General features: G+C 45.5%; 1 long non-coding RNA gene across 1 annotated transcript; it reads left to right on the top strand.

Annotated features, from left to right (window-relative positions):
* The first annotated feature begins 327 nt into the window (after positions 1-327).
* On the top strand, positions 328-5,614 carry LOC149979210 (uncharacterized). The gene is made up of 2 exons (XR_016485113.1): positions 328-495; positions 3,953-5,614. It is a non-coding gene; the product is annotated as an uncharacterized LOC149979210 (long non-coding RNA).
* The last annotated feature ends 4,324 nt before the right edge of the window (positions 5,615-9,938 follow it).

The following is a 9,938-nucleotide window of genomic DNA, read 5'->3' on the forward strand; positions in this document are numbered from 1 at the left end:
ACAACAGTTTTTCATTTGGAATGAGGGTGCAGCACTGACCGTATTTATAGCCTGGTGTTCTAACCAACGTTATCAGTGTACCACAAAATAACTTCCTCAGTCCTCACCGTAAAATAACAGGATGCCTTCAATTGTGCATATTTATTCGTTTTTAGCATGGGAATGCTCGCTTTATAAATAGCCATATTCCTGCAGCACTCCAAAGTTGGCTGTGTAAACTTCCTCTCCTGAGTCTTCTCTCTCTCTTTCGTTCTCTCGTTCTCTCGTTCTCTCTCTCTCTCTCTCTCTCTTTCTCACTCTCACTCTCTCTCCCTGTCATTCTCTCAGACCCTCACTAGGCTTGCTCCTGAGGGAAAAGGAGTGAGTGAAGGCAGAGTCCCAAGACAGTGGTGAGTTGTCCACAGGGCCGAGCTGAACGTCCCCACCCCTCCTGCCCACTTGGCGTTACCGTCTGCCCTCCATTAAAACTCCATTCTGGCAGATCAGAGGTCATAGGTGAGTGGTCGCAGCATGTTAATGGGTAAAATGGGGGTCCTTTCTGCTTGGCTGGTCCTCATGACCATGAACAAGCCCTCAACCTCCCCATACACACAGTGTATGTACAGTATGTGCTCTCCAATCAACACATGTCAAAACCCAGGTCCCACTGTAAACTGGAAATTGCATTTTTGTCCCCCCCAGTTTAATAATTGGAATGTGATGCAAAACGAGGTGATGGTGTGCTTTAGGGCCATGGGGTTGCCTCGGGTAGGCTGTTTAGAGTGTTTATCCGACTGGATTCAATTTTTTAAATAATAAATAAATAATTGCCCCCCCCCCCCACACTTCTAAAACCAAAGCTGCGCCCCTGCCCATGACACCGTACAAGGATGAAGTATGAGGGATTGACAAGCCCAGTAGTCAGAAATGAAGGAATGGGCTTTTCTCGATGATATGTCAAATACTGTAGTGTCTTGCTAAGTCTCTTTCAAAATAAGATGCATGATAGTGAGCAGGGCAGAACCACCGTAATAGGAGATGTGTGTGTAATATTATGTGAATGCTCAGCTCATGGTACTGTAAGCCCCCCCCCCCCTCTCTCTCTCTCTCTCTCTCTGTCTCTCTCTCTCTCCACCTCTCTCTCTCTCTCTCTATCTCTCTCTCCCGCTCTCTCCCTCTCCCTCTCCCTCTCTCTCTCTCTCTCTCTCTCCACCTCTCTCCAGCTCTCTCTCTTTCTCTCCACCACTCCCCTCCCAAGCTCCAGCACCTCTCCACATGGGGCCTCTGGGTCAATAAATCTCAGTGAGGAAATTTCAGCACAGGACCCTTGAGCAGCAGAATATAATAACAGACGTTCCACCTGGAGGAGATGTTAGTCTGTGCTGCCTGATGCAGCCCTGCAGCCCTCTCTCCTTCCTGCTCAGAGTCTGACTCCACTTAGTTACCCTTATGCACAAATGCTCATAGTTGCCTTCGGACTCCAACTGAATGACCCAAGTCTTTCACAATGTAGCTAAAGCTATTATTACAGCTTTCGTATGGTATACCAACAACATGCTTGGGACTCATGGGACTAGTGTGCTGGTGTGGGTGATTGGAGAGTTTCCTTGTGACGCAAGTGTTCATACGTATTTGAAATTGGATAGGTGTGTAAGTGTGTGTGTGTGTGTGTGTGTGTGTGTGTGTGTGTGTGTGTGTGTGTGTGTGTGTGTGTGTGTGTGTGTGTGTGTGTGTGTGTGTGTGCGTGCACATGGGTGTTTTTGCGCTTGTGAATGCTTGTGGTGTATGTGAGTGAGTGTATGCGCACGTGTGTATGCGCACGCGAGAATATGTGTGCATGAGTGTGTATAAGAGTAGTTGCCTGGTTGCGCAATCAACATGTGCCTGGGTGCCTAGGGCCCGGCGCTTGTTAATCTGCTCTCCTTCCTGCTGTCACGTTAAACAAAACAAACAGGGAATTTATCTGCCCTTCTCTCTCCCTTCTCCACGCGGCGAGCAAAGCTTGCTGGGAGCCGAGACACGTCACCAGAGGCTCACCTCGGCCAAGAGAGGGGATCATCTATCTCCCACTGATCACAGGTGGCCTTTTTATTTATGCTGCAGAGAGGAGGTTGCACTTAGGATATGATAGAACATGTCATTGAGGAATTCTCCCTCCTTGGCCTGCCAATTAAAAAACAAGAGTCTTCGACTCGTGATCCTCCTCGCTATAGGTCCTCAGGACAGTGCTCCCTCCCTGGTCTCTTGCTGCTCCCTGCCTGCCACCACCAAGCTCTCTTCCCCTCCTCCTCCTTCTCCTCCTTGTCCTCTCCCTTGTCCTCCGGGACAATGCTCCCTCCCTGCTCCCTGACACCACTGAAGCCCTTCCTCGTCCTCAAATCAGAGAGACGTGCCTGTAGGAGAGATGGGTGGGTGTCTCTGGAAGCCTGTAGGAGAGATGGGTGGGTGTCTCTGGAAGCCTGTAGGAGAGGTGGGTGGGTGTCTCTGGAAGCCTGTAGGAGAGTTGGGTGGGTGTCTCTGGAACCCTGTAGGAGAGATGGGTGGGTGTCTCTGGAAGCCTGTAGGAGAGATGGGTGGGTGTCTCTGGAAGCCTGTTGGAGAGATGGGTGGGTGTCTCTGGAAGCCTGTAGGAGAGGTGGGTGGGTGTCTCTGGAAGCCTGTAGGAGAGTTGGGTGGGTGTCTCTGGAACCCTGTAGGAGAGATGGGTGGGTGTCTCTGGAAGCCTGTAGGAGAGATGGGTGGGTGTCTCTGGAAGCCTGTAGGAGAGATGGGTGGGTGTCTCTGGAAGCCTGTAGGAGAGATGGGTGGGTGTCTCTGGAACCCTGTAGGAGAGTTGGGTGGCTGTCTCTGGAAGCCTGTAGGAGAGATGGGTGGGTGTCTGGAAGCCTGTAGGAGAGATGGGTGGGTGTCTCTGGAAGCCTGTAGGAGAGATGGGTGGGTGCAGATTTGAAAGCTGTCAGACCAAAGGGACCGCAGCTACTCTGCTGGAGGAAAGAGCTGAACTGTGGTGAATCCCCCCTGGGGTTGTTCTGGTCTCCATGGATGTTGGGTGTGACTATTCACCTAATGTCTTCATGTGTTCACAATGTCTATGTCTTCAAGTCACTCTACACTGTCAGAATTAGCTATCTGATGTGTGCATCCAGGCATTCCCAGTACAGCCAGGCCGTCCCATCCAAGTACTCTCCTCAATGCCTGTGCAGAAATTTAAACAACCTCATTCATTTGATTGTGTTGCAGTTTAGATTTTTCAAATCAGTGCAGCAAGCTGCCAAAAGTCCCTTTCACAACCCTTAGTCTTGCACTAGCTCGTCTCCACATACATTAGTGGGCTACAACACAATCATTAAAGCCATGGCAAAACCCAAAATATCAACCACATGCAGAAAAGACACATCAATCTCTAATGTTTGTTTAATGAAAATCATTATAATAACTACAAAAACATCTATGAAAACCCACTCCCTTGACTTCCTTCATAGAATGACATGTATTAATCAATGCTTTTATCCCTGTCTTGTAAAACAAAGTATTGAGACATGACAAGTAAGTCATTAAAGGAATAAACAAATAAATAAATAATGGATAAATGGCACACTCCCCCTCCTGAGCCAGACTTCCTGCTGACTTTATTGGGTGACCATAAAATACATGGTCTGGTCCTGGATTAGGTTAATTATTTCCTTGTGTTAATTTTACCCTACAATCTTCTCTCTCTCTCTCTCTCCCTGTCTCTCTCTCCCTCTCCCTCTATCCCCCCTCTCTCTCTCCCTCTATCCCCCTCTCTTTCTCTCTTACCACCTTTTCTCTATATTCACCTCTTTCTTTCATCAATCGCTCTCTTCCTCTCCATATCTCTTTCTCTCTCCCTCCCATTCTCTCCACCTCTCCCACGTCCCCGTCCCCCCCTCCCTCGCTCTCTCTCTCTCTCTCTCTCTCTCTCTCTCTCTATCTCTCTCTCTCTCTCTCTCAGAGATTAAGGGTCATGTTGCCTTTTACAGTCTCTCACTGTGCTCCAGTCTGATAAATGCAGTGAGGCGTAGAGTGCAGGCTCAGCGGCGGCTCGGCTCCAGGAATCAGCGCCACTTTTCCAGTGCCAATAAATTTGGGAATTAGCTAGTGTGAAGGAAGTATGATCCATTAAGTGCTAAGTGATGCTGTCTCCCCCTCCTCCTCTCCCTCTCTGCCTCCTCTCCTTCCTCATCCTCCCCTCCGCATACTCCTCCCCCAACCCTCCTAATTTTAATTATCCTCATCCCCCTCTTCCTCCCGCTCTTCCTCCTCCTCTTCCTCCAACATTGTTGGATAGGCATTGCTGAAATGTTTGTCCATTTGAAATCTGTTTAATAGAGCTAGTCTGGGGATTTTACATTATGACAGTGAATTATTTGGGCTTACTTGTCAATTGAATTGTCAATCCATCAGCTAAAATGAGGTTTCTTTCTGATTGCCACACCACCCTCAAAACATGTTCCAATCCTCATCCCCAGGAAGAGAGAGACAGGCCCTTGGTGTTTATCAGACCCACTCAGGCCTGTCTCTCTTCCTGGGGATGAGGATTGGAACATGTTTGGGGGTGGTTTGGCAATCAGAAATAAACCGAATTGTATGTTCCAATCCTCATCCCCAGGAAGAAAGATACAGGCCATTGGTGTTTATCAGACCCACTCATGTACAACTGGCTTCAATGACTGAACAATGGCTTGACTCCAATCTGCCTTGCATGACCTCCTGGCTTTGATTTTTGATTTTCAATTTAATATTTTACCTCTGCCCCAAAACAAACATCATGATTTGAACTCTGGAATTCAGAACATCATTCTGCTGCATGTAAAATTAAGACAAATTACAGGGACCAGATTCTGACTGTGGAAATAATTCATTAACAAACTTGAGTTTTATGCTCATCTTTTTCTCGTATAAGCTGTGGGAGAGAGGGATTGCCAGAGGAGACGTCTTGGCTCTGCTTGTGTTCCCACTGAAAGGATTGAATGGCGCAAAGAGATGACCTGTTTGGACAGAGCTCCAGTGTTTTCTCTTCCCCCCCCTCTCTTTCTGTCCCTCTGTAGCAGAAACAGTGTAAAGTTAAAAAGGGAATAGTAAAATTACTCAATGAAACATCTCTTGGTGTGTGTTGGCTACATGGTGTTTATGCCTAGTGAGGAAGGCCTGTTCTGCTCTCTTCAGCTCTGCTCTGTGCTGTGCTGGTCTGACCGTGTTTGCTCTGGTTCAGAACCTGCTCAGGCCTCCTCTGGGACCACAGCCATGTGCTTTGGAGGCCCTCAATAAGGAAACCACACAAGAGAGCATTGCAGGGGGGAGAATGTTCCTGAAAAAGCCCTGCTGCTCCCAGCCAGGACACCAGCGAGAAAACCAAACTGGATGTGGTGAAAATGTCAAATTACTAAAGGAAACTAAAGGGAAACCTCAGGCGAGTGAAAAAAAGACGGACGTGTTTGTGTTTTACAACATGCTGTTCAATGCAGTGGAGGAGAAGTAAGCAAGAGGGGATGAGAGAGGAGATACACTGAGGTGGGGGAAAATACAATTTTATATAAACAAAAATGGACCAGGAGCTTGTATCTTCATGCCACGTTAAATAAAGTGTTTCAGTAGTACTGAGGAAGGGTTAAAAGTGTCTGGTGTTTGCTGCATGTGTTTGAAGAAAACAGTGTCTGCCTCTGCACTGGGCTGGCTCCACAAAGGCTCCATTCCCAGCAGTTATGGAGGACAGAGACCGCTAACAGCTTCCTCCTCACTTCATAACAAACAGTGCGAGGCCAGGCCCCCGAGGCTTCCTGTGTCCCACACACAGCCCACAAATAAACACAATCACGTTAATTTACCTCTAGCCTCAACACCCCCCCCCCCCCCCCCCCCTCCCCCATCCCCTCGCTCCACGCCGCGCCGCTGCACGGAAAAAGAACTCAGCCCAAATTGCTCAAACTCTTTTTTTTTCTCTCATTAGAAGGGAGATTCTCCATGTCCCCATGTTTCATGCAGCTGCAAAGGCTGCAAATGTCTGCTAATTGGATCAGAGAAGTAGACTTTCTTTCTTCTTACAAGGTAATCAAGAACACAAAGATAAAGAAAACACTGTACAGGTTCTTTATCCATACCCTTCATCCATATCTTCACTTCATAAACATTTGTTCCCTTTCCTCTATAGGGAACAGAGGGGTAACTTGAGCTACCCTTGTTTCTGGGAAACCATACACAAAAGGAATCATTTCACCAAATATTTATCATTTAATGGAGTCTGTCAAGGAAGAAACCACATGGAAAAAGTGGTATGCCAGTTAGGTCCAAAAAATGATTTTCATCAAGTCAAATGAATGTATTGTGTTAGAGGTGTCATGATGCTTGTATCTAAACCAAAGTAGATACTTTTAAGATTGTTCTATACATCAGTTGGGGTCTCTATAAGCTTCAATAATGATGTCCGAAACCTAGCATGAAAGTGCATCCTTGTAGCTGTGTGGGTTAATATTGTCAAAATGTTTGCCTTGGGGTAAATTGAGCCAATGGCCATGGGGTAAATTGAGCCAATGGCCATGGGGTAAATTGAGCCAATGGCCATGGGGTAAATTGAGCCAATGGCCATGGGATAAGTTGAGCCAATAGCAAGTGTCTTCTTCCCAAGTGTATTGCAGGGCATTATCGCTGGAATGTGAGGTAACAACAGGGCCTGGCCTATGTTAAAAAAAAGTACAAAGTGTTTTTTAGGTGTTACGCCTATGTTTAAAACATATTTAAAATTATTAAAAGACAAAAAAGCGATTGTGATTGTGTTTGGGAAATATAGATAGGCATGGTTTTAAAAAGGTAGTGGTAATATTTCAATCAGTACAGAAATTTCTAGGCGGCTTAATTGATCCTTTCCCTTGGCTCAACTTACCCCATAGGACAGACATAAGTCGTGCCAAGAGGCTACATTTTTGAACAAGCTATGTTTTCAAAACTGTAATGTTTGGCATTAGTTCTGATTAATTCCAGTTACACACAACATGCTGAAACATATGTAAATATATTGGTTAGAAAGAATACTATATTTTCCTTGACAGAGTGATGCTGAACGTAAAAAAATGTCTCAACTTACCCCACTCTCCCCTATGACCAATGGAAGGCTGGAATTTAAACATCGCAAGTGATAAATCACATCCTGCATCAGTAAGGATACAAGTCCCATTTAAGTGATTTAATAAATTGGACAATTTTTTATTTTACCTATATTTAATTAGGCAAGTCAGTTAAGAACAAATTCTCATTTTCAATGACGGCCTAGGAACTGCCCGTTCAGGGGCAGAACGGCAGATTTGTACCTTGTCAGCTCGGGGATTTGAACTTGCAACCTTTCGGTTACTAGTCCAACACTCTAACCACTAGGATACCCTGCCGCCCCAACAATGTTTACTGGCTCAAACATAACGAGTGCAACATTTTTCACACATTTCCTTTATCGTACAATCACAGCCATTGGGACTGGCGTAAGGTAATGTATTCTAATCCAATAGGTTGTACTGACTGAGCCATAGACTCGATCAAAGAGAGCCCTCAGTGTGCAATAACAGCAAATAAGATTCAATGGGTTAATCAGTCAGTGGTGCCATATTCAGGAGGAATTTGGCTGCCATGCGGTGGGCTCTAGAGGCTCTAATGTGGCGGACGGACAAGTCTGAAAACTCTGCAGGGAATCACTGCAGATAGCTAGCTAGAGCACAGAGGGAAAGAGAGAACAGCTAGAGCCATACTGCCATTATCATTCAGCACATCAAGGTTTTACTTAATGACTATGATATGTGGTTGTCTTACCTACCTTAGTTTAATGCACTGACTGTGAGTCGATCTGGAAAAGAGTGTCTGCTCAATGTGCCCCACAAGACCGTGAGGAGCTAACGCAAGTCTCAGGCAAATGATGCATCACGTGAGCGAGTTTCCCTGAACCACCTCTGTTACATGGACCAGATCCAGTCTGACGCAGGGAAAGTACAGTAGTGCACACTCCAGAGAGGAAGCCAGAAGTCATACACGGCTATGACTGTTCATTTTTCATCCCGCACGCTAACACAACGAACCATTACTTACCCTGTGCTCTTATGTTCACACTGCGTTGTACTGTGTTCATAATTGAATTACACCTCCTCTCTCCCGTTGAGAGCTCAAGCCAAGTCCTTGATGTAAAACAAAACCGCATACGGCCACATCAGCACACATAAATAATATCTGCTCCATGAGGCACTATGGTTTCATGCAGAAAAAAAAACTGTGGATATACTGTACGCTCACATATAAATCAGCCTCAACTTTCCACAAACTCCAATGAGCTATGCAACACTTTCTAGACATTATTTAGCCAACCGTGGTTGACCGCCAACCCGAGTAGGCCAATGTAGACACAATTTTAAACGCCTTCATCATTGAGAGAGAGAGAGAGAGAGAGAACATGACCAGCACTAGCTTATTGGCTAAACTGCGCATTTGTGTTGGCATGGCGTGCATCACCTTCAACCAGCGTGGATTGTCTTTTTGGAGATGATTTTATTGATGATAGAAGACGAGATAGTGCATGTGAGCTAAGCTATGTACATACTGTCTATGTTTACGCTTAAAGATGCATGTGAGCCTGCCTAGAGCCACCCCTCCCTTCCCCCCTTCCCCACCCTCCCGAACTCCTCCTCTTCTTCCCTGGGTCGGATGAAAGACAGAGGCACCGGTTTAGGAAACCTAGTAGGCGCATAATTAGCAGACAGGATCAAGCGCTGCTTACAATCCCTCCCCCGATTAGCAATCACATTGTATACACCTCCGCTAATTAAACCAATCATCTGGCATGTCCATGTAACGTTCACTTCCTTGTTTCCGTTCGCTATTCATTTCCAGCAGAACCTCATCTGGGTGCCATTTGAGCAGGCAGAGTAATACCCAGTGTCACCCAGATCAGGGGGAAAGGAAAGAGAGAGACGCTAATATTAATTCATTCGGGGGACTCTCTCTCTCTCTCTCTCTCTCTCTCTCTCTCTCAAAGCTGATTGACAGACATGGTTCTGTTTGCAGTAAAGGCTGCGCACCGTATTGAAAAATGTGGTGTTATACAGGTGCTGCAATAGGGATATGGGACCTATTGGACCTCCTGCATGTGTTTGGCCTTTGCCTCAACTTCATGCACTGTTATGGGAGGATTATTATGAATGGAATATACCATAAAGCCAAGGACAGAGAAATGTTAGTCCCTCAGAGTATACCCTTACAAAAAAAAAAAAAACACATGGTTTTTGGACACGAGTAAACATATCATGTGAGAAATCGGTTGGGTTTAATTCCATAACGCGATAAACGTCAATTTTTCACATTTACATAAAAATAAAAATACATCTTAAACAAACGTTCATGGGTCCCTTTCGATGTGTATGAATTGTGGCTGTTCTCATACTTTTAAACATTTACTTGACTTCGTCTGGGGCCGCACAACACCCGTGCCAATATATCCTCCAAATACGGACTTCTTGGGCATTATCACTTAATTATTCCCAAATACATTTATAACTGTAGTGTTCGTTTCCTTACATTGTGCATCATTCCATTACTTCGTTAGTTTACCTTTCGGCCCTCACTGACGTTTGTGTGGTTGTTCCTGAGGATCGCTAGCAATGGTGGATCATATTAGGCTAACGTATTACAAGTTGTGCAATAATTTGGGACATGTAGCCTATTTGAATCGTTATGGAAGGCAGACCATACAGAGCCGTTTAAACCTGGAGAATGGCACACAGTTGACGAGGACTGGACCGTTGTCGTCGCAGTTCCATGATTAGTGAGGATTATTAGGGTTGATTTATAGACTACTATATAGACTACTGTTCAACCCCTATTGTACACTTTTTCAACTTACAATATTTCATGGACTGAACAATTGAATATGTCAACTTTCAGGATGAATCAAACCGCTGTATTTTTGATTC

Source organism: Oncorhynchus mykiss, chromosome 12, assembly GCF_057628025.1.
Source record: "Oncorhynchus mykiss isolate SJ-2025 chromosome 12, ASM5762802v1, whole genome shotgun sequence".
Taxonomy (NCBI): domain Eukaryota; kingdom Metazoa; phylum Chordata; class Actinopteri; order Salmoniformes; family Salmonidae; genus Oncorhynchus; species Oncorhynchus mykiss.